This window comes from Phyllobates terribilis, unplaced genomic scaffold (genome assembly GCF_046119375.1).
Source record: "Phyllobates terribilis strain yellow unplaced genomic scaffold, ASM4611937v1 Scaffold_2__4_contigs__length_985480577, whole genome shotgun sequence".
NCBI classification, from domain to species: Eukaryota; Metazoa; Chordata; class Amphibia; order Anura; family Dendrobatidae; genus Phyllobates; species Phyllobates terribilis.
This window is the reverse complement of record NW_027362762.1, coordinates 87,567,534-87,595,017: the sequence shown is the minus strand read 5'-3', so window position 1 is coordinate 87,595,017 and position 27,484 is coordinate 87,567,534.

The window sequence follows — 27,484 nt, the reverse complement described above, 5'->3', positions numbered from 1 at the left end:
ATGATCCCCTGTATATTAACAAATTGGAGTTAAAAACACAGTTTTTACTTCTGAACAATTTAGCAACTTTTACCTCTTTTACACCAGCCCTGGCACTTAAAAAAATTGGATGGGGCTAAACAAAAGAGATATGGCATATCGCTATAGGATAGATTTATTATACATATAAATTTTCATATATTGTAGCTGAAATCTATGCCAACTCAGAGCTGATATCAATTAAATTTTCTGGTGCATGGACAGCCTAAAGATGCACCGAGTTTATTGGAAGGTGTGTAAGAGAAAAAAGGCAGCCTTACTTACCATCACAAAGTCACACTACCTATGCACTACAGGATTCAGAAGACCCCCATGATAAAGGTGGGGGCAGCACAGGTGCAAAATAGTGATAACACAACCACTCACAAACCTACAATTCATGGAGGAGGTGGTTGTCAAGCATTATAAATGCGCAGATGAGGCTCATCATCAAATTTTGCAGTGAAGTAATTCACTATGAATCGAAAGTACTACAGAGACTTCAACTGTCATGAAAAGACGTTTTGGACTCTCTGAGGTCTCCTAGGACCGTATTCAACACTTTCAAGGTATTTAATGGAAACAAAGCTATAGTAATGTCAAAGTCACCCCAACATACAGCCTTGCTCATCATTATTGGCACCCATGAAGTTTAAGTACATAATGTGGAATATCTCCTGAAAAAAAAATAATCATGTGAAAGTTTTTTTCTATAGAGCACGCGTGTTAAATACAAAAGAGCAAATGATAAACAATAATTTAAAACAAAAAACAATGGGCGGGAAAAATAGAAAAACCTAAAGCTTGCTGCGACACTGGTATTGGCACCCTTTACATTAATTTAGTATGGAAACACATTTTGACTTGCCTGTGGTAAATCACAAAGGAGATTCACCTATGATTAATTGTCGGTGCCCATGTGTCATGAATTAGCCAATGAATGATGACTTCAGTGTTTTAAAAAGCCACATGGTAGGTCCTGTTCCTTTGTCACAATGGTGAAGACAAAGAAGCTGTCTCAGGACATCAGAACTGCTATTATTAGCAAACACAAAACTTTCAAAGGGTATAAGGCCATCTCCAAAGACCTTGATATTCCAGTTTCAACAGTGCACAATGTTATTAAGAAGTTTCCCAAGCATGGAACCATCAAGAACCTGCTTGGACATGGGTGGAAAGAGAAAATTTGACAAGAGATGTCTTTGAAAGTTGGTATGAATGGTGGAAAAAACACCATGTCAAACATTCAAAGACCTGAACGCCAACCTGGAACAGTCTGAGGTCATGGTTTCAACAAGTACCATAAGCTGCACACTAAACCAAGCAGAGCTTTATGGGCGAAGGCCAAGGAAGAAACCATTGATGAAGAAAATACATAAAAAAGAACGACTGATCTTTGCTAAAGAGTACCTTGACAAACCACAATCCTTTTGGTAAAATGTTCTGTGGACAGATGAAACAAAAATAGAGCTTTTTGGCAATGCAAAGCAACAGTTTGTTTACAGATGGTGCAATGAAGCTTATAAGGAAAAAATACCTTACCAACAGTTAAGCATGGTGGAGGATCCATAATGCTGTGGGGTTTCTTGGCTGTGTCTGGTACTGGAGGGCTTGACTGTATCATGAAATCAGGGATCATGAAATCAGAGAATTATCAAGTGAAATGTCCTACCCAGTGAAAGAAACCTTGGTTTGAGTCGAAGATCATGGGTCCTCCAGCAAGACATTGACCCAAAGCACACATCCAAAAATACACAGGAATGGTTGAAAAAGAAAGAATGGACTGTTTTAATATGACCAGCAATGAGTCCTGACCTCAATCCCATTGAAAATCTTTGGGGTGAGCTGAAATCTGCCATTGGGAAAAAGAACCTTGTAAAATATTCAAGAGCTTGACCACACTGCAATGGAAGAGTGGGAGAAAATTCCAGCTGAGAAGTGCAATAAGCTTATAGATGGCTACAAGAAATGTTTGGAGGTTGTCATCAATGTCAAAGGGTGTGCAACCAAGTATTAATTAGGGGTGCCTATATTGCTGTACATGCTGTTTATTCAGTTTTTTCTTTGAAGTTGCAACATGGAAGTTGAAAAACAATGTTTTATTGTTGAATTACTTTGAACCACTAATTAAAAATCCTGAGGATATAACTTTGGTACATTTCCATTTATTTCTGAAGATATAGTACAGTCTGTGAAAAAAATGAAGGGGTACTAACAAAGGGGAGCAACACTGTATATGAATACGGATAAACAGATGGTAATCAATGGTTTGTCTAATAATACACTTCTCTGGTTGACTTTCTATGCTTTTTAAAGGGAATCTGTCAGCAGGTTTTTGCTACTTCATCTGAGAGCAACATGATGTAGGCAAAGAGAAGCTGAATCCAGTGATGTATCACTTAGTTTGCTGGGTGCAGCCGTTCTCACACAATCAGATTTTTTAAATTTAGCAAAGTAGCATAGCTGAGAAAGCTTCACCCGCCCACACCAGGCTCTCCATGTACAAAGTCCATAGTCAGTGAGCTGCTTATCACAGGAGGGGCAGAGTCGAACTAGGGCTCACGTGCTGTAGTCCAAGCAATGATAATCACCAGGTGATTAAGCTTTCAGTCTTAGTAAACAATACCACACAGCCTGACATGCGACACATCAAGAGGCATAACTAGGGGTTCAGCTCGGGGGAGGGCAAATCGTCTGAATGGGCCCCTAACCAGGTAACCGTGGGTACAACTACAGTGGTGAACCCTGATCGTGGGTATAGAGGAACCTCAGCAGATGAACGCGCTGTTACTGAAAATGAATTTCTACACAAAGACCAAGACTGATATTACCACCATATGGTGACCATATAGTGGTAGATACCAGACCTGCAGACCATACAAGTAATAACAGTACAGGTATATACTGTATAGTAACTTATGGATGACGTTCTTTCTGGTGGAATAGTTAATTTTCCCGTCTTTGCCATCTGACCCAGACAGACATGACAACAACTTCTTCTAGCCAGGACTCGTCTGTACAGATTACAATGAAAACACATTTGACTTCTCACATTTCCAGCCTAGTCCCCATCTATTCCCAACCTGCACAAACTCTGTAGTACAAAAACAGAGCTCCTCTTAGTACCCCACATAATAATAGCCACCACTGTACTCCTTGTAAAGTAATAACGCCTCCTTTGTGCCCTCAAGATGGTAAAATTTCTCCCTTTAAAAGATTAATGCACTGTGCAAATGCCCTAGAAAAGTGTCCACATTTTGCCCCTTTGATGTTTACAATACTCTGAGTGCCCCTATAACAACAATGCTTCTTAAGTGCCCACTTGACATTTAATAATGTCCACTGGGTACCCTAATATACATCTCCTCTATATACAGTATAGTGGACCCATAGCTCCCTTATACAGAGTATGATGTCCCCACAGCTCCCTTATATACAGTATGATGAACCCACAGTTCCCATATACACAGAACTACCATCAGTACATGAATGCAGCACCAGAATCACTATTAGTAAATGAATGCAGTGCTAGAACCACCGTCAGTAGATGAATACAGCACTAGAACCACACTTTTCCTCCTCTGCATACTGCCCTCAAGATACTGTGCCTTCACATTAGCACCCCTTATTTACAATAAAAGTTCCTCTACCCTTCGGCTCTATAAGGCTCTTACCTTTCCCACTTCAGCGGCAGGGTGACGGCGGCAGCAGGGTGGTAGCCACAGTAGGAAGCCAGTCACAGAAAGGTTACTGCCTCAGCCAAGTGACGACCTCTGATCAGTTATGGATTGGTACATTTGTACATGATCAGGACCACGGTCAGTACATGAATCCATTGCCAGATCCAGTGTCAGTACATGAATCCAACTTCTCCATACTGTCCTCAAAGCTCTCACCTCTCCATACTGTCCCCTCATGCTCCCATCTCCACATACTGTGCCCCCACTTCTTCACATTGTCCCCCACTTCTCCATACTGTGCACCCACTCCTCCATATTGTCCCCCACTTTTCAATACTGTGCCCCCACTTCTCCATACAATCCCACCACACTTCCACTTTTCCATATGGTCCCCTACGCTCCCACCTCTCCATACTGTCCCCCCACTTCTTCAAATTGAACACCCATTTCTTCATATGGTCCCCCCACGCTCGCATTTCTCCATAAGGCCCCCCACATCACCATAATGTCCCCCACTTCTCTAAATGGTCCCCCCACTCCTCCATATTGTCTCCCATGCTCTCTCCTCTCCATACTATCCAAACACTTATCCATCTGGTCCACCCACCCCCACACTGCTCCCTCTCACAATTTTATTACACTGTCCCATAATATCAGCAAGCACGATGCTTCCTTTGCAGCTCTGTGGCTCAGTGATTTGACAGCAGCAGAGTTACAGTATGAGGTCAGCAGTGTGCTACCTCTTCACTCCACTGCACGTTGGGGCGGGGAGATAACGAGCGCTCCCCTACCTCCTGACGCTGCAGTGTTGCTCAGATGTATTCACACCTAAGGCCACGGCCCCACTATCAGCATTTCATCAGTATTCAGTCAGTATTTTTTCTCAGGAGTGGGAGCCAAAACCAAGAGTGGGTGATAAATGCAGAATTGGTGACTTGTTTCTATTATACCTTTTCTCTGATTGTTCCTCACCTGGTTTTGGCTCCCACTCCTGAGAAAAAATACTGACCGAATACTGATAGTGGGGCCGTGGCCTTAGAGACGTGAATACATCTGAGCACAGGGAAAAGTGAGCCAGCAGTGAGCCGCATGCTGTGCAGCCCTGGCTTAATTATATCTATGCTCTGTACACTCTGATATAGTTGACGGGGTTTTCCCACAAATAAAAGTTCATTATAATCCATGGCTTTGTTTGATTGTGTACAGAACACGGTCTGATCATACCACATCTCCTGGGCAGGGGAGGAAGCAAAAGAGTATACAGACAGGACAGCAGGGGATCACAGAGGATTCATTTTGTGAGGTAAAAACAAAGTTTTTGTTTCAGTTTGTGAAACAAGAGGATGAAGAAGTCATGTCTTATTTCAGCCATTGCAACAAACTTTAAATTTCTTTTGGCAGCAATAACAATTTTGTTTTTAAAATTGTAAGGCTATGTGCCCACGATGCATTTTTTAAGCGTTTCCGCAGCGGCAAAAACGCTGCAGAAACGCTTAAAAAACGCATGGTAGAAGGTCTGCCATGTTCCCCGATGATAATCCGCATGTGCTGTGCACATGCTGCGGAAATTTCCGCTGTGGATTATCATTGCGGAAAAAAACGCAGCACTACCAATTATTTTGCGGAAGTGCTGCGTTTTCGCCGCCATTGATTTGCATTAGATCGCATGGATTACGCAGCACTGCATATATAGATTCGCATTCCATGCGTTCTAATGTGCGGATGGTACCCAGGTCTAGAGGAGAGGAGACTCTCCTCCGGACCTGGGTACCATAGAAAACTGTAAAAAAAGAATAAAATCAAAAATAAATATATACTTACCTTCTGGTGGCCCGCTCCTCCTCGCATGCCGGCAGTTCGCAATGGACTGAAGGACCTGCGCTGACGTCATAGTCATGTGACGGGTCACGCGACGCTGACGTCGGCAGGTCCTTCAGTGTACCGCTGCCGGCAAGGGAGAAAGGAGGGAAGCAGGACACCGGGGGCCATCAGAGGGTAAGTATAGATTTATTTTTTATTTTTTACCATTCTCTCGGGTCACACTATATAAATCCATGCCGGTTGCATGGATTTATATAGTGTGACCAAGTTGAAAAGCACTTTCCAAGTGATGCTAAAATCGCTTGGAAAGCGCTTGTCAACCCGCATGCGGAAATGCAAGTGAAGAACGCTTCACAGCCGCATGTCCCTGGCAGGAAAACGCATGTACAATCCGCATGTACAATCCGTATGCGTTTTTTCTGCCAGGGAGATGCAGAAACACTCAGGAAAAAATCGTGAGCATTTCTGCATCGTGGGCACATAGCCTAAAAGTTTTTGCCCTAAATATGTCTGTAGCAATGGCTTTTTTAGAAGCTGTCCAAAAATGTTTTTGTTTTCTGCTGGTGTCCGCACCAAACTGCACAATAACAATCTTCTCTGGTTATTACATTTTTGCTGTATTCTTTTATAAATTGTCCCCCTTATTTGATGCATTTTTGGTGCAGATGTGAAGAAGCTTTTTTTAACCTCTTCACGACATTCACCTTATATGTACGGCGCATGTCAGAAGCAGGTGTATAGAGCGATGTCCCGCAGCAAGCCTGCCCCATACAAGGTAGGTGATGGCTGAGTATTACAGCCAGGTCCTGCCCGTAACAATCTCCAGTGGAGCAGTGCTCCGCCTGAGATTGTTAACTTGTTAAATGCCGTTCTCAATCTCTGACAGCGGCATTTAACACGCGTCGATGTGCGCGCGTCATTAATTCCTCCCATCGGCGCACCCATGACTTGATCGCGGGCCGCCGATGGGTTGTCATGACGGCTGGGGGTCAGCTGATGACCTCGTGGTTGTCATTACGGAGCTCCTTTGAAACCCTGCCTGTGGCCATGCTTCAATGGAGACCATGATGTCTGCTATGTATAGCAATGCTGTGGCATCGCTGCATATAGCACAAGTGATCAGACGATCAAATCTTCAAGTCCCCTAAGGGGACTAACAAGATCAATAAAAAGTAAAAAAAAAAAAAGTTATGAAAAAAATAAAAAATAAATACAAGTTCAAATCACACCCCTTTCCCCCATTGAGAATAAAGATATTTAAAAAAAAAATACACATATGTGGTATTGCCACATTCAGAAAAGTCCGATCTATCAAAATATAAAGACAATTACCTGAACCGGTAAGCACCGTAAACGCAAAAAATTCAAGAACGCCAAAATTAAGTTATTTTGATCACCAATTCCACAAAAAATGTTGTAACAAGTGAACAAAAAGTCACATCTATCACACAATAGTACTAATAAAAACATCATCTCGCCCCACATAAAAGCCATTACACAGCTCCATCGGCAGAAAAATAAAATTGTTACGGGTCTTGGAAAATGGTGACTGGAGACAAAATCCCCAATTTTTTTTTTGCAAACTTTTGATTTTTTTTTCACCACTAAAATAATAAAAAGACTGAACATGTTTGGTATCGCCATAATAGTATTGATGAGGAGAATCATATTGCAAGGTCATTTTTGCCACAAAATATACACTGTGAAAACAATGTCCAAATAACAATGTCAGAATTGTGGTTTTTTTTCACAATTTTACTGGACTTGGAATTTTTTTTCCTGTTTTTGAGTACACTTTGTGGGAAAATGAATGGTGTCATAGAAAAGAAAAAAAAAATGTCTGGCAAAAAACAAGCCCTCATATGTCTATGTGGACAGAAAAATAAAAGATTCATGGCTCTGGGAAGAAGGGGAGGAAAAAACGGAATCACAAAAATGGAAATTAGCCGTAGCGTGAAGGAGTTAATGTGGTACATATACAGTAAATACATAAAATATATGTATATCTTATAGTACATAAAAGATTTGATTCTACACTTAGAAAAGAAACTGCAATTTTTTACATGCTTTTTTTTAGGCTTCAAATAGAAGTCTCCAGAGGAAAAAAAGCATTAAATCCGCGCAGTTCAGCAGCGTCTTTAAACGCACAGTGGGGGGCAGTATGGATTTGCTTGGACAGTTAAACAAAGCAGAAATTCAATGCAAAAAAAAAAGCAAAAAAAACGTAACATTTACATTACATGTGAACAATAGGATGTGATTTCATGAAATCTCCGCCCTCGGTTCGTCTAAAGATGCTGCTGAACTGTGTAGTTTTGATGTTTTTTTCTCTATAGGCTTCTATGTGGAGCTTGAAAAAAAGTATGTAAAAATAAAAATGTAGCATTTTTAAGTGCAGAATCAAAGCTAATCTGTACCATTAAAAACACGGCGGAAAACGCATAAAAGAAACGCAGCAAACACGCAATAATCAGAGAAGATTTTTATTGTGTTGTGTGGTGTGAACACCTGCAGAAAAGGTGCAGAATAGCATAAAAAACAGTTATGTGTTTTTCCTGATGAAGCAGTTTGGATATCTTCTTGACCAGCAGCGCAGCAGAATTATCCGTATATCCCTTTCATTTACTGCTGGTTTTATTGTGCACTTTTTGTCACTTTTTATGCTACAAATCAGGCTATGTGGGAAGAGTATCAGCAGCAGCATGGAGGAGGGTCACTGAGGAGCTTTCAATCAGGCTATGTCGGTGGAGTACCAGCAGCAGCATGGAGGAGGGTCACTGAAGAGCTTTCAATCAGGCTTTGTGGGTGGAGTATCAGCAGCAGCATGGAGGAGGGTCACTGAGGAGCTTTCAATCAGGCTATGTGGGTGGAGTATCAGCAGCAGGTTGGAGGAGGGTCACTGAAGAGCTTTCAATCAGGCTTTGTGGGTGGAGTATCAGCAGCAGCATGGAGGAGGGTCACTGAGGAACTTACAATCAGGCTATGTGGGTGGAGTGTCAGCAGCAACTTGGAGGGTCACTGAGGAGCTTTCAATCAGGCTATGTGGGTGGATTGCCAGCAGCAGCATGGAGGAGGGTCACTGAAGAGCTTTCAACCAGGCTATGTGGGTGGAGTATCAGCAGCAGCATGGAGGAGGGTCACTGAAGAGCTTTCAATCAGGCTATGTGGGTGGAGTATCAGCAGCAGCATGGAGGAGGGTCACTGAAGAGCTTTAAATCAGGCTATGTGGGTGGAGTATCAGTAACAGCATGGAGGAGGGTCATTGAAGAGCTTTCAATCAGGCTATGTGGGTGGAGTGTCAGAAGCATGGAGGAGGGTCACTGAAGAGCTTTCAATCAGGCTAAGTGGGTGGAGTATCAGCAGCAGCTTGGAGGAGGGTCACTGAGGAGCTTTCAATCAGTCTATGTGGGTGGAGTATCAGCAGCAGCTTGGAGGAGGGTTACTGAAGAGCTTCAGTCTATGTGGGTAGAGTATCAGCAGCAGCTTGGAGGAGGGTCACTGTGAAGCTGTGAGTATACTAGCTTGTATGTTCTCCCCGTGTTTGCGTGGGTTTCCTCTGGGTTCTCGGGTTACCTCCCACACTCCAAAGACATACTGATAGGTAATGTAGATTGTGAGCCCCGATGGGGACAGTGCTAATATTGTCTGTGAAGCGCTATGGAATTAATGGCGCTATATAAGTGACTAAAATAAATAAATAAATACTATTTTTTTATATTTTAATCATTTTTTTGTGTTAAATGTATTCTGTAAAGTTTTTGTTTTTTTTGGATATCACAATCTTTATTAAAAATGAAAATTAGAAATATTGCAATTTCCCACTGGGTAATGGGGCTTTTTTCAGACTCTAACTTTCTATTGTTTCAGGAGATGCACTTGTACATTAGCAGCAATGAACAGTCTCTTTTGTACTGAAGCCAGTAATGAGTGTGTGCAAAGATCATTGTGAAGAAAGGGGGAGAAGTTTGATCACCTATTATAAATGATGGAACTTGAATTGTCAGCTGTGTATAGAGGTATAATATTTCCTCTGATGATAGCAAGACTGCTGAAAACTCTTCCTGAAAGGATAGGAATTTAGAGTCTAAAATAGCCCAAGTGGTCAGAGTGAAAATTAAAAGATTACAAAGGTTATAAATAGTGTTGAGCCACCCCCGTAGTGTTCGAGTTCGGTTCGGTTCGTCGAACACCCGTGTGTTCGCCGAACTGTTCGTCGAACTGTTCGTCGAACACCTTCGAACACCGTTAAAACCAATGGCAGGCAAACAAAAACACATAGAAATACATAGAAAACACCTTCAAAGGTGTCCAAAAGCTGACAAACTGCTCAGAAGACACAACTAACACATGGAAAAGTGACAAGTACATACAGTGCCTACAAGTAGTATTCAACCCCCTGCAGATTTAGCTGGTTGACACATGCGGAATTAACTTGGCATTGTGACATTTGTACTGTAGATCAGCCTGGAAGTGGGAAATGCACTGCAGCAATTTTTTTTTTTTGTTTGTTTGTTTTTTAAACGTAAAAAGTTAATTCAGAGTGTCATTTATTTTTCAACCCCTCAAACCACAAGAATTCTGTTTGGTCCCCCTAAAGTATTAAGAAGTTGTTCAGGCACCAAGAATAATGAGCTTCACATGTGTGGATTAAAGATCTCTTTTGCCAGCCTTTTCTGACTATTTAAGACCCTCCCCAAACTTGTGAACAGCACTCAGACATGGTCAACATGGGAAAGACAAAGGAGCATTCCAAGGCCATCAGAGACAAGATCGTGGAGGGTCACAAGGCTGGCAAGGAGTACAAAACCCTTTCCAAGGAGTTGGGCCTACTTGTCTCCACTGTTGGGAGCATCATCCGTAAGTGGAAGGCTTATGGAACTACTGTTAGCCTTCCACGGCCTGGACAGCCTTTGAAAGTGTCCTCCCGTGCTGAGGCCAGGCTTGTCCGAAGAGTCAAGGCTAACCCAAGGACAACAAGGAAGGAGCTCCGGGAAGATCTCATGGCAGTGGGGACATTGGTTTCAGTCAATACCATAAGTAACGTACTCCACCGCAATGGTCTCCGTTCCAGACGAGCCTGTATGGTACCTTCACTTTCAAAGCGTCATGTCAAGGCTCGTCTACAGTTTGCTCATGATCACTTGGAGGACTCTGAGACAGACTGGTTCAAGGTTCTATGGTCTGATGAGACCAAGATCGAGATCTTTGGTGCCAACCACACACGTGACGTTTGGAGACTGGATGGCACTGCATACGACCCCAAGAATACCATCCCTACAGTCAAGCATGGTGGTGGCAGCATCATGCTGTGGGGCTGTTTCTCAGCCAAGGGGCCTGGCCATCTGGTCCGCATCCATGGGAAGATGGATAGCACGGCCTACCTGGAGATTTTGGCCAAGAACCTCCGCTCCTGCATCAAGGATCTTATGATGGGTCGTAATTTCATCTTCCAACAAGACAACGACCCAAAGCACACAGCCAAGAAAACCAAGGCCTGGTTCAAGAGGGAAAAAGTCAAGGTGTTGGAGTGGCCTAGTCAGTCTCCTGACCTTAACCCAATTGAAAACTTGTGGAAGGAGCTCAAGAATAAAGTCCACATGAGACACCCAAAGAACCTAGATAACTTGGAGAATATCTGCATGGAGAAGTGGGCCAAGATAACTCCACAGACCTGTGCCGGCCTGATCAGGTCTTAGAAAAGACGATTATCAGCTGTAATTGCAAACAAGGGTTATTCCACAAAATATTAAACATAGGGGTTGTATAATAATTGACCCACACTTTTATGTTTAAAATTTAATAAAATTCAACTGAGCAACATAACTTTTTGGTTTGTAAGATTTATGCTTCTGTTCATAAAACCTACTCTCGTTTGCAGTTTGAAGGCTCTAACTTATTTGCATCTTATCAAACCAGCTAAATCTGCAGGGGGTTGAATACTACTTGCAGGCACTGTATAGTCATGCGAAAAGAAAAGAGGTGGAGGAGTAAAAGGAGGGGGAGACACAGATATAGGCATGTCATGCCCTTCTAAAATCCAAAAAGTGAGAAGCCGACACGGCCAGTCCGTTCCTGCCCGTGCCACCTCCGTGTCGCCGGGTTTGTGCCAGAGCCGCGGTGGACCCTGACGGCCAGCCCCCCTCTCCCAATACTGGTGCCAGTCCGCTGGTGGGTCGAGCGAGCCCCCCTGTGGTGGAGGCAGCTCTAAGCTTTTTAATTTAAATTGTCTCTCTAATTTGAATGAATACACTTTAAATCCTTTTAACAAGGATCTATTGGAGGGCAAGTCTCATGCCAGCAGCCGCGTAATTCCAGCTCCAGTAGCGTCCACTAAAGCTGCTGCAGTTAAAAAGCTTTTATAAGGATCGAGCTCGGCTGTCCACCGCAAGGCATCCTACCGCCAGTCCCAGCCCCTATGCCTTGGGGTGCCTCCTGATGCTCTTCACTGAGTATCCCGTGGTCCCGAAGCATTTCCTTTTAAAAAATTAAGTGTCCAAACTAAAGGTGGTGTAGCTTGCTTAACAGCCGGGATAATCCGCTGACTAGCAGACACTGCTACTAGGCACAAAGTATTTCCTGGGCTAGATGCAGTTAAAAATTTGTAATTAGATACTCTCGTTGGATGCTGAGAAAGCATTCCATAGAGTCTCCTGGCACGCCATATATTATTCTCTTAAAAAGCTTGGGGTAGGGGTCTAGGGGATCCTTTTATAGCTAAAATCACGGCCCTGTATCGCAATACGTCACCTAGGCTGAAGATAAATGGAACTGTAGCACCCTGAGGGCTCGGTTGCTACAGAGGTATTGCACCTCACCCAGAGGTGTGATATCTCACTCTCAGGTGAGGATGGAGTGTGGATAAGGACCCGACACCTGCATGCATTACACCACATTGCCGTGGGGCAGGGCGACCAATATGCCCCTGAGATGGGCACGACAGTCCCTGTCCCTGGCTGGAGTGGGGGGAGGGAACACTGAGGAAGGGGAACCCTGTAGTGCAGGAGCAGGGAGGAAGCAGTTCCTGGGTGCATTGAGAAGGGAGTATAAAAGGTGGGCACCATCTTAGTTCAGTGCAGAGAAGTCTGAGCAGTAGTGACAGGGAGCAGGGGCTCTGCATGAGCTCTGCTCCGGAGGCGGGCCTAGTAACAGAGGCCCAGGCCTGGAAGAGGGAGAAGGAAGGAAGAGGAGCGGAGAAGGCTACAGGAACAAGGAACGAAGGAATCCCAGGGGAGCGGACGGGCGAGTCACCACTGCACGCCCGAATCCACCTGCGTGGAGGGGTCAGGCCAAAGGGGGAGACCGGTCCCTGAAACTAGTGGAGGCGGGAAACGACCCTCAGCTAGAAACCGGAGGCTGTGACATTTTATGTGGCACAGCCCCTCGCTACACCCGCTAGGAAGGCACCACATAGGGTCAGGGAAACTGGCGCCAAGTTTACCAAGAGGAGGCCCGAGGCAGCCGGACAGAACGGTTGGTAAGAAAGGCCAGACAAAGGACACACAAAGGGGGTCCTGTGAAGCGCTCCAAAGTTATCTGGGAGTTGTCTGAGCCCCTCACCAGGTGAGCACAGTACGACTTGGGCAGCCGTTACCTGCAGAAGTGGTCTGGATAATAAGAACTGTGAGTAAAGGCCCTGGACTGCATCACTGACTCCTTGTCGTTACTGCTGCTGTCCTGCACCATCACCCCCATCCTCCGCCTACACTGCCCTGAGGCTATACTCCTCCCGTGGGGATTTATGCTACGCTCTGCTGCACCCACAACACCAGCCTCAGCGGTCTGCCCTGCAGCGGCGGTTCACTCTGACCGCAATCCACGGGTGGCGTAGTCGGACGTTTAAACATCAAAACCACATAAATAGTTCCACCACTGGTTTGACCGCCCTGAGCCACGGAACCGGGTCGCCGCCACGGAGACTACAACCACCAGCATCCACCAAAAAGGGTCCAGCTCCGGGTGTCCCAAGGCCCAGGGGGTGCGTCAGAACATTTTCATCACCTTTCATAATCACCAATGGGACAAGGCAGGGATGTCCTCTGTCCCCTCTCTTATACATCCTAGTGACGGAGCACCTGCTCTCATCAATTCGCCATAACCCCAATATTAGGTGGATTGAGGTGGGAGGCACCGGGTACAAGTGCTCTCTATTTGCTGATGATGTCCTAGTATATATCACTCAATCACATATATCCATCCCTGCTGTTATGGCTGAAATAGATCACTTTGTTACATGGTCAAATTTTAAAATCAATGCAGCGAAGTCTGAGGCCCTCGATGTCTCCCTCCCCAAATCCATACAGGATTCCATCCAGTCCAACTTTCCCTTTGCCTGGCCCTCACAGGGTATCAAATACTTAGGAATTCCTATTCATAGACCTCTCCCGTCTATGTTATCTTAATTTTGGGCCCTTTATTGAACAACTCCATACAGACCACGGTTGGCAAGTTAGAACTGTAAGATTCACTACGTGAACCACTGGTGTTTTGTGGAAAAGCACATGTACACTGTGTTCCAAATTATTATGCAAAAAGTGTTTAGGAGTGATAAGGGAAGAATTTGTTTGTTTGTCAGTTAAACTCATTGATGGTGATGTGTGTCAGGGCTCTTTATATCACTGTAAGCAATTGCAGACACCTGTGCTAATTAGTTTGGCAGATGTGTCCAATGAAAGGCAAGACTGCTTAAGAAGGCTGTCCCACATTATTAAGCAGCCTACATTTTCTGCCAAAATGGGAAAGAAAAAGGATGTGTCGGCTGCTGAGAAGCAACAAATTGTGGAGTGTTTAGGTCAAGGCATGACTACAATCAACATTGTGCGATGATCAGGATGAAGAGTCTTGGCAATCAAGAAGTATGTAGCTGATTCACAGTACACACGTGTGCGTGCTGATAAGGGAAAATTGAGGACTCTTTCCTACAGGCAATTACGTCAGGTTAAAAGAGCAGCGGCAAAAAAGCCTTGTCATAGCAGCAGACAAGTTTTTGAAGCTGCTGGTGCCTCCAACGTCCCCCGAACAACAAGATGCAGGGTCCTTCAGAGGTTTGCAGCTGTGCGTACGCCATCCTGTCGACCTCCTCTATCCACTGCACACAAGCAGAAACGGCTCCAGTGGGCCAAACAATACATGAAGACTGATTTCAAAACTGTTTTGTTCACGGATGAGTGCCGTGCAACGCTCGATGGTCCATATGGATGCAGTGGAGGAAGGCTGGTTGATGGACACCCCACGCAAACACGGCTACAGCGCCAACAAGGAGGAGGTGGAGTAATGTTTTGGGCTGAAATCATGGGGAGAGAGATTGTCGGCCCCTTTAGGATCCCTGAAGGGGTAAAGATGAACTCCATAATGTATGTGGAGTTTCTCAAACAGCACTTCCTGCCATGGTTCAAGAAGAAGAACCGTGTATTCCACAGCAAGATCATTTTCATGCATGATAATGCACCGTCTCATGCTGCACATAACACATCTGCATCTCTGGCTGATATGGGCATAAAAGGGGACAAACTTATGGTGTGACCCCCATGCTCCCCTGACCTCTACCCCATTCAGAACCTCTGGAGCATCATCAAAAGGAGTGTCTATGATGGCGGGAGGCAGTTCACATCTAAGCAACAGCTCTGGCAGGGTATTCTGTCCTCATGCAAAACAATTGAAGCAGAAACCATCCAAAACCTGACAAATTCAATGGACGAGAGAGTTCAGAAGCTCCTTTCGAACAAGGGGTCCTATGTGCAAATGTAACATCACCTAGAATAAAGTTTTGAGTTGAAAACTGTTTGATTTCAGTTTCTAATAACCTGCTAATGCTTATAATTTCAAAAATGACCATTTTTTTGGTCTTTATTAAAATGAAAAGGTTGATCGAAGAGTGTGGGGGATCTAAGAGTGTGGCAACCCAGTAGTCAGGATTACGTCGAATTCTGACAATATGAGGGTCATGTTGCAGGTAGTGCAGCAAGAAGGCACTTATGTGTCTTGCGCATCTCGGAGCCCCAAAATTATTTTCCGGGATAGATGCAGCTAAAAATTATTATTAATTTTAAATCTGGTGGAGCTTAGTATAGATGGCCTAATAGAATCAGTACTGCACACTGCTACAAAGCCCAAATTATTTTCCAGCCAAGATACAGATAAACATGATTAGTAATTTTAAATCTGGTGGAGCTTAGTATAGATGGCCTAATAGAATCAGTGCTGCACACTGCTACAAAGCCCAAATTATTTTCCAGCCAAGATACAGATAAACACGATTAGTAATTTTAAATCTGGTGGAGCTTAGTATAGATGGCCTAATAGAATCAGTACTGCACACTGCTACAAAGCCCAAATTATTTTCCAGCCAAGATACAGATAAACATGATTAGTAATTTGAAAGCTTAAAACGGTTGGTGAGGTGATTTTAACCAATCATCAAGCTTTCACTGTCCCCAGGATGACACAGGGGTAGAAACGTCGTTTCAGATCCATGATTTGTTCATCTTTATGAACGTGAGTCTGTCTACATTATCAGTGGAGAGCCGCGTGCGCTTATCTGTCAGCACGCCACCAGCAGCACTGAACACACGTTCAGACAGAACGCTGGCTGCGGGGCATGACAAGATCTCCAAGGCGTAAGTGGCTAGCTCCGGCCATTTATCCAGATTGGAAGCCCAAAAAGAGCAAGGGTCCAGTGACACAGTCATGGCTTCAATGTTTACTTGGAGATACTCCTGTACCATCGTCTCTAGGCGTTGACTATGTGTCAGACTTCTTGTCTCCTGTGGCCTTGCAAAGGATGGGCTAAAAAAGTGGTGAAATGATTCCGCAAAATTGATGTTACCAGCAGATACTGTGTTTCTGTTACGGTTTGAGTGCTGAACACTCGACGGTCCCACGGTTGGCAAGTTGGAACTGTGAGATTCACTACGTGCACCACTGGTGTTTTGTGGAAAAGCACATGTAAGATTCTGCAACAGTCTCTGCTGATACTCCTGCATGCGTGCATCCCTTTCTGCAAATTTCTGCAAATTTACTTTTGTACCCAGGATCTAACAGTGTGGCAACCCAGTAGTCAGGATTATTTCTAATTCTCACAATTTGAGGGTCATGTTGCAGGTAGTGCAGCAAGAAGGCACTCATGTGTCTTGCGCATCCAGAAGCACCAAGTCCCTGTTGTGTTGGTGGCGAGGTAACAATCATGCTTCCTTCCTCTGTCCTCTCCCCCCAACCTCGCACAACAGAAATGTGATCAAGGTCTCCCTCATCTGATGAGTCTTCCATCAGTTCGTCCTCCACTTCTTCCTGGGCTCCTGCACCTTCCTCACTAGTTTGGCTGCTACCATACGCCCTGGTAAAACCATCTCCCCCACCCTCAAATGCCTGCCGCCTTGGTGCTGCCGACCGTCTGGACCTTGCAGATATTAGCCCTTCCGCATACAACTCCTCCTCCTCTACTTCCTCCACCTCCTCTTGTGCCACCACCTGACTCCGAATTCTGTTTAACATGTGCTCCAGCATGTAAATCACCGGAATAGTCATGCTGATAATGGCATCGTCAGCACTAAACATCTTCGTCGCCATTTCAAAACTGTGCAGAAGGGTGCATAGGTCCCTGATCTGAGACCACTCCTCCAGCGTGATTTGCCCCACCTCTGGATCTCGTTGGCCCAGGCTATACGTCACAACATATTGCACCAGGGCTTGTCGGTGCTGCCACAGTCGCTGCAACATGTGCAGAGTTGAATTCCACCGGGTAGGCACATCGCATTTTAGCCGGTGAAGTGGAAGGCCCAACGACTTCTGTAGATATGTAAGTCGCTGAGCTGCGGGATGCGAACGGCGGAAGTGAGCATACAGCGACCGTGCCCTCTGCAGAAGGCCATCTAGTCCGGGATAGTGGGCTAAAAATTGCTGGACAACCAGGCCAACACGTGAGCCATACAAGGCACGTGTGTGACATTGCTCCGGTGAAGGGCCGCACCCAGGTTTGCAGCATTGCCGCACACGGCCTTCCCTGGTTTCAGGTCCAGTGGAGACAACCATTCATGAAATTGGTTCTCCAGAGCTGACCACAACTCCTCAGCTGTGTGACTCACATTTCCCAGACATTTCAAAGTAAAAACCGCCTGATGACGTTGAGCCCTACTGCCAGCATAGTAAGGAGGTGTGCAGGATCCCTTCTGCACAGTTAGAAAGCTTGTGGCATGACCAGACAGGCTTTGGGTGTTGGTGGAGGACCGAGAGGAGGTTGAGGAGGCAGAAGCAGTGGAGGAACTTTGAGATAAAGAGGATTGACGCACAACTCGTGGGGACGGCAAGACTTGGACAGTAGCCCCTTGTCCTGCTGTCACCATAGTTACCCAGTGCCCAGTCAGCGACATGTAACGCCCCTGTCCATGCCTACTCGTCCAAGTGTCTGTGGTGAAATGCACCCTGTCACACACACAGTTTCTCAAAGAAGCGGTGATGTTGTGTGCAACATGCTGGTGGAGCGCAGGCACACCTTTCTTTGAGAAGTAGTGCCGACTGGGCATCTGGTACTGGGGCACTGCGACGGACATAAGGTCTGGAAAATCCTCTGTGTCCACCAGGCAGCATTTCTGTAGCCAAGAGCTTGCAGATGGTGAAATTCAACCTCTTAGCTTTCTCATGGCTAGGAGGAAATGGTCTTTTACTTGTCCACATCTGAGGGACCGAGGGCTGGCTGTTGTGCTTAGACGGGGTTGATAAGGGTGTCCCCGGCAAACTGCCGGTCTGTGAGGAAGATGCAGGCGGACATGTTAGGTTGCCTTGATCCAAAGGTGGTGCTATCGATGTCGGACAGCGCTCAACACCAGCTGGTGTTACCACCTCCAAAGAAAATGATGACCTGCCAATCACGCTGGCTGTTGCGGGTAAAGAGGTGGCAGGTCTGCGTCCCAAAACAGGTGTGACTGCTGTCCCCTCAGTCACAGAGGATGAAGAGGCCACGGATGCACAAGATGTGGCAGACGGTGGATGGCCCGGCCGGCTAGGCCGCATTGTAGCACAGTGAGTTTCCCACTGCAACTTATGATTCATGTCCATGTGCCGGTTCATGCATGAAGTACTCAAACTATGTATTTTTTGGCCTCTACTTAGCTTTTGCTGACAAATGTTACAGATAACACGAGTTGGGTCATCTTTATCGATCTGAAAAAATGCCCAGGCTATGCAAGGCTTAGCACCCATGCGACCTGAAGAGCCACCACGACTTGTGGTGAGAGGCAGAGTTGTGTTTGAGGATGCAGTTGTTGACGTGCTTCCAGTACTACGTCTCTGTCCAGGAAGGCGCAACCTGACCTCGTCGTCACTAGCATTCTCCTCCACCTCCTCTGCTGAACTCATCTCTTGGCTGACTGTGGGTTGACAGTAAGTGGGATCTCCAACCTCATCATCATCACCCTGTGTGTTATCACTCCCGTCGTCCTCAGAGCCAACCTGTTCCTGCCCTGTCAAAAAACTAAAGTTGTCGCTCCAATCAGGTATTTGAGTCTCATCATCGTCTTCCTCATTGTCTCCACCAACAGGAGTTACAGTTTGGGAATGAGGGTCTACATTATGGTCAGAACCTTATGCGTCTGGTCCTGGATCCGACTCATAAAGATTCTGGGCATCAGTGCAGATCATTTCCTCGTCTGGATTCACAGAAGCGCTGGAGCCGACCTCTGATTCCCAGGCTATAGTATGGGTAAACAGCTCTGCAGACTCAACCATCTGTTCTACCTCATACTCAGACGGGCAGCTGGAGATTGGGGAGCTGTGAGGAAGCAAGTGCGATTGGGGTGACACCTCTGAGGACTGGAGTATTTGTGATGTTGAAGTTGATGTGGAGGAGAGCCCACTTAAAGGAACACTTGATATCCGTGGAAGCACCTGCTGTTTTTGTGCCTCATCTGGAATTTGTAGCGATTAGCGTGGCCGTAAGAAAGGGATCTTATCACATTGTCCGCTAAAAGAAGTAGACATTTTAGTCTGGCTGGAAGATGGTCTTTCTTCTGCAGATGTTACTGTTGCTTTAACACCTACCCCACGGACACAACCTTTTTTCCCCTTCCCAACACGCCTATTCCCCTTTCCACCAGCAGCAGGCCTTTTTCCACTCATTTTGGTGGTTAACTAATTCACAACTCTGGAGTTGTTTGCACAAAAAAACAATGGATGGGAACCGAGCAGAGCTGAGTGGCCAAACTGTGGTATTAGGCCAAAACTATTGGCTGGGTTAGATGCAGAAAAAAATTATATTCAATTTGCAACCTGATGGAGGTCAGTATAGATGGACTAATAGACCAAGCCCCACACACTGCTAGAAGCCCAAATATTTTTTCAGAGCTAGATGCAGAAAAAAATTATATTCAATTTGCAACCTGATGGAGGTCAGTATAGATGGACTAATAGACCAAGTCCCACACACTGCTAGAAGCCCAAATATTTTTTCAGAGCTAGATGCAGATAAAAATTATTTTTAATTTGCAACCTGATGGAGGTCAGTATAGATGGACTAATAGACCAATTCCCACACACTGCTAGAAGCCCAAATATTTTTTCAGAGCTAGATGCAGAAAAAAATTATATTCAATTTGCAACCTGATGGAGGTCAGTATAGATGGACTAATAGACCAAGTCCCACACACTGCTAGAAGCCCAAATATTTTTTCAGAGCTAGATGCAGATAAAAATTATTTTTAATTTGCAACCTGATGGAGGTCAGTAAAGATGGACTAATAGACCAAGTCCCACACACTGCTAGAAGCCCAAATATTTTTTCAGAGCTAGATGCAGAAAAAAATTATATTCAATTTGCATCCTGATGGAGGTCAGTATAGATGGACTAATAGAACAAGTCCCACACACTGCTAGAAGCCCAAATATTTTTTCAGAGCTAGATGCAGATAAAAATTATTTTTAATTTGCAACCTGATGGAGGTCAGTATAGATGGACTAATAGACCAAGTCCCACACACTGCTAGAAGCCCAAATATTTTTTCAGAGCTAGATGCAGAAAAAAATTATATTCAATTTGCAACCTGATGGAGGTCAGTATAGATGGACTAATAGAACAAGTCCCACACACTGCTAGAAGCCCAAATATTTTTTCAGAGCTAGATGCAGAAAAAAATTATATTCAATTTGCAACCTGGTGGAGGTCAGTATAGATGGACTAATAGACTAAGTCCCACACACTGCTAGAAGCCCAAATATTTTTTCAGAGCTAGATGCAGAAAAAAATTATATTCAATTTGCATCCTGATGGAGGTCAGTATAGATGGACTAATAGACCAAGTCCCACACACTGCTAGAAGCCCAAATATTTTTTCAGAGCTAGATGCAGATAAAAATTATTTTTAATTTGCAACCTGATGGAGGTCAGTATAGATGGACTAATAGACCAAGTCCCACACACTGCTAGAAGCCCAAATATTTTTTTCAGAGCTAGATGCAGATAAAAATTATTTTTAATTTGCAACCTGATGGAGGTCAGTATAGATGGACTAATAGACCAAGTCCCACACACTGCTAGAAGCCCAAATATTTTTTCAGAGCTAGATGCAGATAAAAATTATTTTTAATTTGCAATCTGATGGAGGTCAGTATAGATGGACTAATAGACCAAGTCCCACACACAGTTAGAAGCCCAAATATTTTTTCAGAGCTAGATGCAGAAAAAAATTATATTCAGTTTGCAACCTGGTGGAGGTCTGTATAGATGGACTAATAGAACAAGTCCCACACACTGCTAGAAGCCCAAATATTTTTTCAGAGCTAGATGCAGAAAAAAATTATATTCAATTTGCAACCTGATGGAGGTCAGTATAGATGGACTAAATAGAATGATGCTATGCCCAAAAGGTTTTACTTCACTAGGTGCAGTAAAAAAATTGGTATTCTATACACAGGTGGTGTAGCTTGCAACACAGATAGGCTACTCCACTGACTAACACACTCTGCAACAGGCCAAAAAGGATTAGCTTTGCTAGATTTAGCCAAATGCTGTGAAAAAAACTTGCACAGCACTGGCACAGACCTGCCTGGCAAAAACTGATAGGAACTGATGTAACTTAGTCCAGAAAAGGACAGCAATTACAATTAGTCTTTACTCCCAACCTATCTATTTAAGAGCACAGACCTGCCTGATAAAAGTGATAGGAACTGATGTAACCTAGTCCTTAAAAGGACTGCAATTACAATTAGTCTTTACTCCCAACCTATCTATTTAAGAGCACAGACCTGGCTGATAAAAGTCGTAGGAAATGCTGTAACCTAGTCCTTAAAAGGACTGCAATCACAACTATTCCCTACTCCCAAGCTATCTGTAGATTTGTGCGAAAATTGGCTTGAAATTAACAAAGTATAGCGCACACAGCAACAGCGGTGCCGTCTAACACGCAGCTGCAGCACTGAGAAAATGGTGGCGACGGGGAAAATGGATGGGTCTTATAGGGCAAGGACATGTGACATACACTGCCAATGACACATGCCCTTGCTTGTGTGAAAAAAAGCACTTCGCTCCGTGTGTGCGCTGCTGATAGGCCGACAGATTGCACCTCTCCACTGTAAATGCGGGAAAGAGAAAAAAAAATGGAGATGTTCATTATTCCTGCAGAGATCCATCCCCTGCCCCTCCCCCCACCCCGCTGTACACTCAAACTGCGTATTAACATTAATTTTCATCATTACTGAGAAAAAATCCAGTTATGATTTTGGTGCACGAACAGTTATCGAACATAACCTCGAACAGCCGAATTTTTTTCAAATCGTTCGTGTTCGCCGAACGGCTCGAGCACCGCCCAAAACAGTTCGAATTTGAGATTGGCGAACAGTTCGAGTCGAACAACGCTCATCTCTAGTTATAAATGTAATAGAAAGGTTATCAATTTAATACAGATTTTGATATGAAAAAAAACATTAGCAAATGTTTTTTTTAAATACATGCAACACAAAAACCTGATATAGTCAACAGGTCATTTTCTGATTGCATATTTGGTGTTCTTGCATTTTTTTGGGGGTGAATGCTGTACTTACATCTCTGATAGCTCTAATATTGTGGCAGGACATCTAAAAAAGATAAAAGAGGTCCAAGGGTTAACATCTAAGACGGGTGAAAAGGACCTATTCTCATGGATGAGATCCATAGGAACTTGGTTGAGCGAGGTCTTTGGCTTATTTCTCAATCCAATTGGTAATTCTTTCTTTTATACTAATTGTTTGAATTGTTATGTTTTATGTATTTACAGTGAACCTAAAGCCCATAAAAGCAACTATTGATTATCATTAATAAGTGATTGATATAGGAGTTCTTGTATAAACCAAAAGGAGCTGTCTGATAAAGTATATAATAATCTATAAGTTGCCAATATTGATTTGCCTTTCTATGCTTTACATAAAATGATTATTAAGGTTTAATAATAATATTAATAATAATATTGGCAAATACTGTACATTCAATTACCAACCATGCACATAATAGCCTCGGTCAGGACTGCACACATACTGGCAGGCGACCAGTCCATGTACTATTTATCCTATTTAGTATATTAAGGCTGCATTATACAATATATGTACATTCTACCTTTTGTGTCTCCCCCATTTCCTCATAGACTGTAAGCTTGCGAGCAGGGCCCTCACTCCTTTCGATATGAAATATGCTTATTCTGTATTGTCTGTATAAGTCCCCTTTAAAATTTGTAAAGTGCTGCGGAATATGTTGGTGCTATAAAAATAAAAAAAATATTAATTATTAATTAATTAGAAATGTAGTATAGTTTTTCTGATTTGCTATGTCTCTTTCCTCAAGTGCAGGCATTGCAGGACCTTAGGTATCCATGGTTACAACCCCTAGCAACTGTAACTACCAGTGGTTATAACCATGGATACCTAAGGTCCTGCAATGCCTGCATATGAGGAAAGAGGCACAGCAAATCAGAAAAACTATACTACATTTCCAATTGAAGGTATTGTATTATTTTTACTATGCCTACTACATATTGGGATAGGGTCTTGGAGATGGGAGTATGACGCACCCCCTGGGCCGTGGGGTACTCGGTGCCGGGCCGGTCATTGCTAGGGGAGTTGTCACAGTGGCGGTGACCCGGTCCGTGACCCAGGGCGGTCAATAAAAGTGGATTTATAGTTTTTATAGTTTAATGTTCGTGACGCCACCTGTGGTATGCGGCTAAAGGGAGCCGCCGCTGCGGAGCAGGTCCTCTGGAGCTGATGTTAGTGCAGCAGAGTTGGTTTAGCTTTCCACAGGTAGAGCTTAGCTCCAGGGCAGTGTAGATGTTGTAAGAGGTAGATGTGACGGGTGCAGTATGGTGCAGGGGGATGATGGCGCAGCAATAATTCACAGAGACAGTGGGGTGCAGTCTTCAGGGTTTACTCACAGTTGTTAAGTTCCTCAGGTTACACTTTCCGGATTATAACCACCCATGTCGTCCTGTGTTCACCAAGGAAGGGGTTCAGCCATCCCTCAGATAATTCAAGAGCACCTAACGGGACCCCCTGCTGTGTGCCTTTCTCAGTCATCTTCCTGCGCTGGCTCTCACCCTCCTGCCCTGAGCCTCACAATCAGTGTCCCAAGCCGGTAGCCTCGGATCTTGTCGGGCGACCTGCAGTCCCCTGGACCCTCTGTGGCCACCTTTTCGGCGATGCAATTGTGGCTGTGGCAACTGCATCCTAAAAGTACAGAAGCCTCCGGTTTCTAGCTGAACGTTGCAATTCTCACTAGTTAGGGGCCGGTCCCCTCTGCGGCCTGATTACTCCACGTCCTGGTAGATTCGGGCGTACGGGTGGCCTCCAACACTTCCCGTACCCCTAGGATCCCCTCTTCCCTTCTGGAGCCTTCCTTTCTGTTCCTCTCCTCTCCTCAGTCAGTCTCACCTCCTGGGCCTCTCACTAGGCCCACTCTTCTGAGCAGAGCTCCTGTAGAGCTCCTGCTTCCACTCACTGTCCTCCTCTGACTGGAACCCTTCTAGATGGTTCCATCCCTTCTTATACACCTGCTGAAATGCTCCCCTAAACTCCTTCCTCCACCCACATCCACTACATGGTTCCCCCTCTCTTGGTTCCCCCCACTCCAGCCAGGGACAGGGCTCAGCAGAGGACCATCTTGCCCCTCCTGCTGGTCTGGAGTAGTGTGGTGTTGGATGAAGGTGTTGGGGGCCCAGGCAGTACTCCATCCTTACCTGAGAGTGAGATACCACACCTCTGGGTAGGATGCAGTACCTCTGTGGCGACTGAACCCGCAGGGGCGCCACAAGTACCAATACTATACCATTTAGGGAACAGACCAGACCTTTAACTATAGGGTCTTCCTCTGGTATAACACTCATACAGTGATAAGGACTTAGTGCGACTTGAAAGGGCCAAAGCTGGGGGAGAAATAATAGCTTCTTTAAAAAGCCGGACTGTCTTTTCTCTCTCATCTGTCCATAAACACACTTGTGGATGGAAGGCTTAAAAGGGGTATTCCCATCTCAAAGATCCTATCCCAATATGTAGTAGGTGTAATATTAATAATGTTAGCAAATACCTTCAATTGGAAATGTAGTATAGTTCTTCAGATTCGCTATGTCACTTACCTCATGTGCAGGGCATTGCAGTAGCTTAGGTTGTTAGTGGTCCAAATTCCAGCCAGTAAATCTGTAAGGTCTTCTAGTATTGTGCCTGCTACTCATGAGCGCTGACTGTTACAAGGAAAAAGGAAGCAGCCCAATGGGCAAAATTCTCAAATTCCACTGCATGTTTATGGGGAATTTGCCAGCTGCATACTCTTCAGTGTTCAAACAATGTGACAATTTAATTTGCAGAGTAAATCTCATCTCAATAGATTACATGACACAATATCTCTGAGAAGAAATGCTGCCCGTGTGCTTACAATACCTATTTGTATGGGAAGCTTCGCACTACCCAAGTCCCAACCCTGGCACTTGGGTACCTTTTATGGGTAGGTTAGAGGGTAGGTAACTTTGTAATACTATTCCCAATGCCCCTTTGTTCACTAGACATGGAAAGTTGAGGTTGAAAGGGTCATGTCTTGAGAAAAGAAGTAGTGGAACCGGGGGTCACGGTTTCTTTGTTGTTCTCACCCTCCTGCTGCCTAGGCTTCTTAGGATTCCTGCAGTTTCAGGCTATGTCTAGTTTGTAATTTAAAGGGTGCAATATTTAAAGAGAACCTATCATCAGGATTATATAGCGGAGAGATCCAACCTAATGGACATAAATATCTTCCTTATTGGTACATGTTAAAATTCCAAATAATATCCATATTGGCTTAGAGCAATAAAAAACACAGACACGTTTCTGGTGCTTCAAGCACCATTAGTCATGCTGTACAGACCGTGCTTCTGTGCCCCCTGGACCTCCAACTACCCCTCACATCTCTCCCTCAGACTCTAACTAACTGACTGACAGGGAAAAACTGTTGCTCTGACCTGGCCCAAGCCCTTCCCCCTTTTAACTGGACCAATCACCAATCTTCCTTTGGTTGCTGGGCAGACTTCCCCGTTACTACCCTAGCTCCTTCTAGACTGGATCTATTGCTAAACACATTAACTGATTCTATCCTAAACTATTGTGCCCACCACTGCACTCTACCCAATTCCCAATGCAGTACCCTATCCACTCCCAACCTATACTGACCCTGTAACTAACACATCAGACAATAGGTTATTTATATACTCATATATAAAACACAAAGTACAACAATATGTGGCCAAAAGGAAAGAGGTGCAAGACCGTCCTGGTCACCCTCTTACAATGGTATGACACGTTTTTGGTGCTTCAAGCACCTTTATTTATTGTATTGCGCAATTGTGGTGCATCAAGCACCTTTATTCATGCGCTTTTCTAATACATCTAGCACCTTTAGTCATGGTATGACGCATTTCTGGTGCAACAAGCACCTTTAGTCATGGTATGATGCATTTCTCATGCGCCAAGCACCTTTAGTCATGGTATGACGCATTTCTGGTGCTTCAAGCACCTTTAGTCATGATATGATGTGTTTCTCATGCGCCAAGCACCTTTAGTCATGGTATCACGCAGTTCTGGTGCAACAAGCACCATTAGTCATGGTATGATGCGTTTCTCATGCGCCAAGCACCTTTAGTCATGGTATCACGCATTTCTGGTGCTTCAAGCACCTTTAGTCATGATATGATGCGTTTCTCATGCGCCAAGCACCATTAGTCATGGTATCACGCATTTCTGGTGCAACAAGCACATTTAGTCATGGTATGATGCATTTCTCATGCACCAAGCACCATTAGTCATGGTATGACGCATTTCTGGTGCTTCAAGCACCTTTAGTCATGATATGATGTGTTTCTCATGCGCCAAGCACCTTTAGTCATGGTAAGACGCATTTCTGGTGCTTCAAGCACCTTTAGTCATGATATGTGTAACATACCTGGCGGCGTCCTTGCATGGTGGTCCATCTCCCACTGTGCAAGAGCGCGCACTTGATCTCCAGTCCAGAATGTCTCTCTGGCTTCCCTCCATGCTGTCTGTTTGTGTCTGTTTCTGCTGCTTAAGGGCGGCGCCCGATCACTTCCTGCTTTTTGTACCTGCTGTGGGTCACACCCCTTGTGCGTCCTCAGCCTATTGCTGTCTGTCACCTGGTATATAGCTTAGCTGCTCCCATCTATCCCTGCCTGAGCATAGTGTTTCTTTCAGTGTGTGCTTGCACTCTGAAGGTGCCAGGTCCTGTTCTTTGTCTCCTGCTTTGCGGTATCAGTTCCTGTGTCTGAACTGAGTCCTGTCTATGTCTCCTGCCTTGCGGTATCAGTTCCCGTGTCTGAACTGAGTCCTGTCTATATCTCCTGCCTTACGGTATCAGTTCCCGTGTCTGAACTGAGTCCTGTCTGTGTTCTCTTGTCTGCCTATCCTGGAGGCTGTATTTCCAGGCCTGTCTGAACACGCTCCTAGCCTGTTCCTCCCGCCTTCTAGGGGCCGATTACCTAGACCCG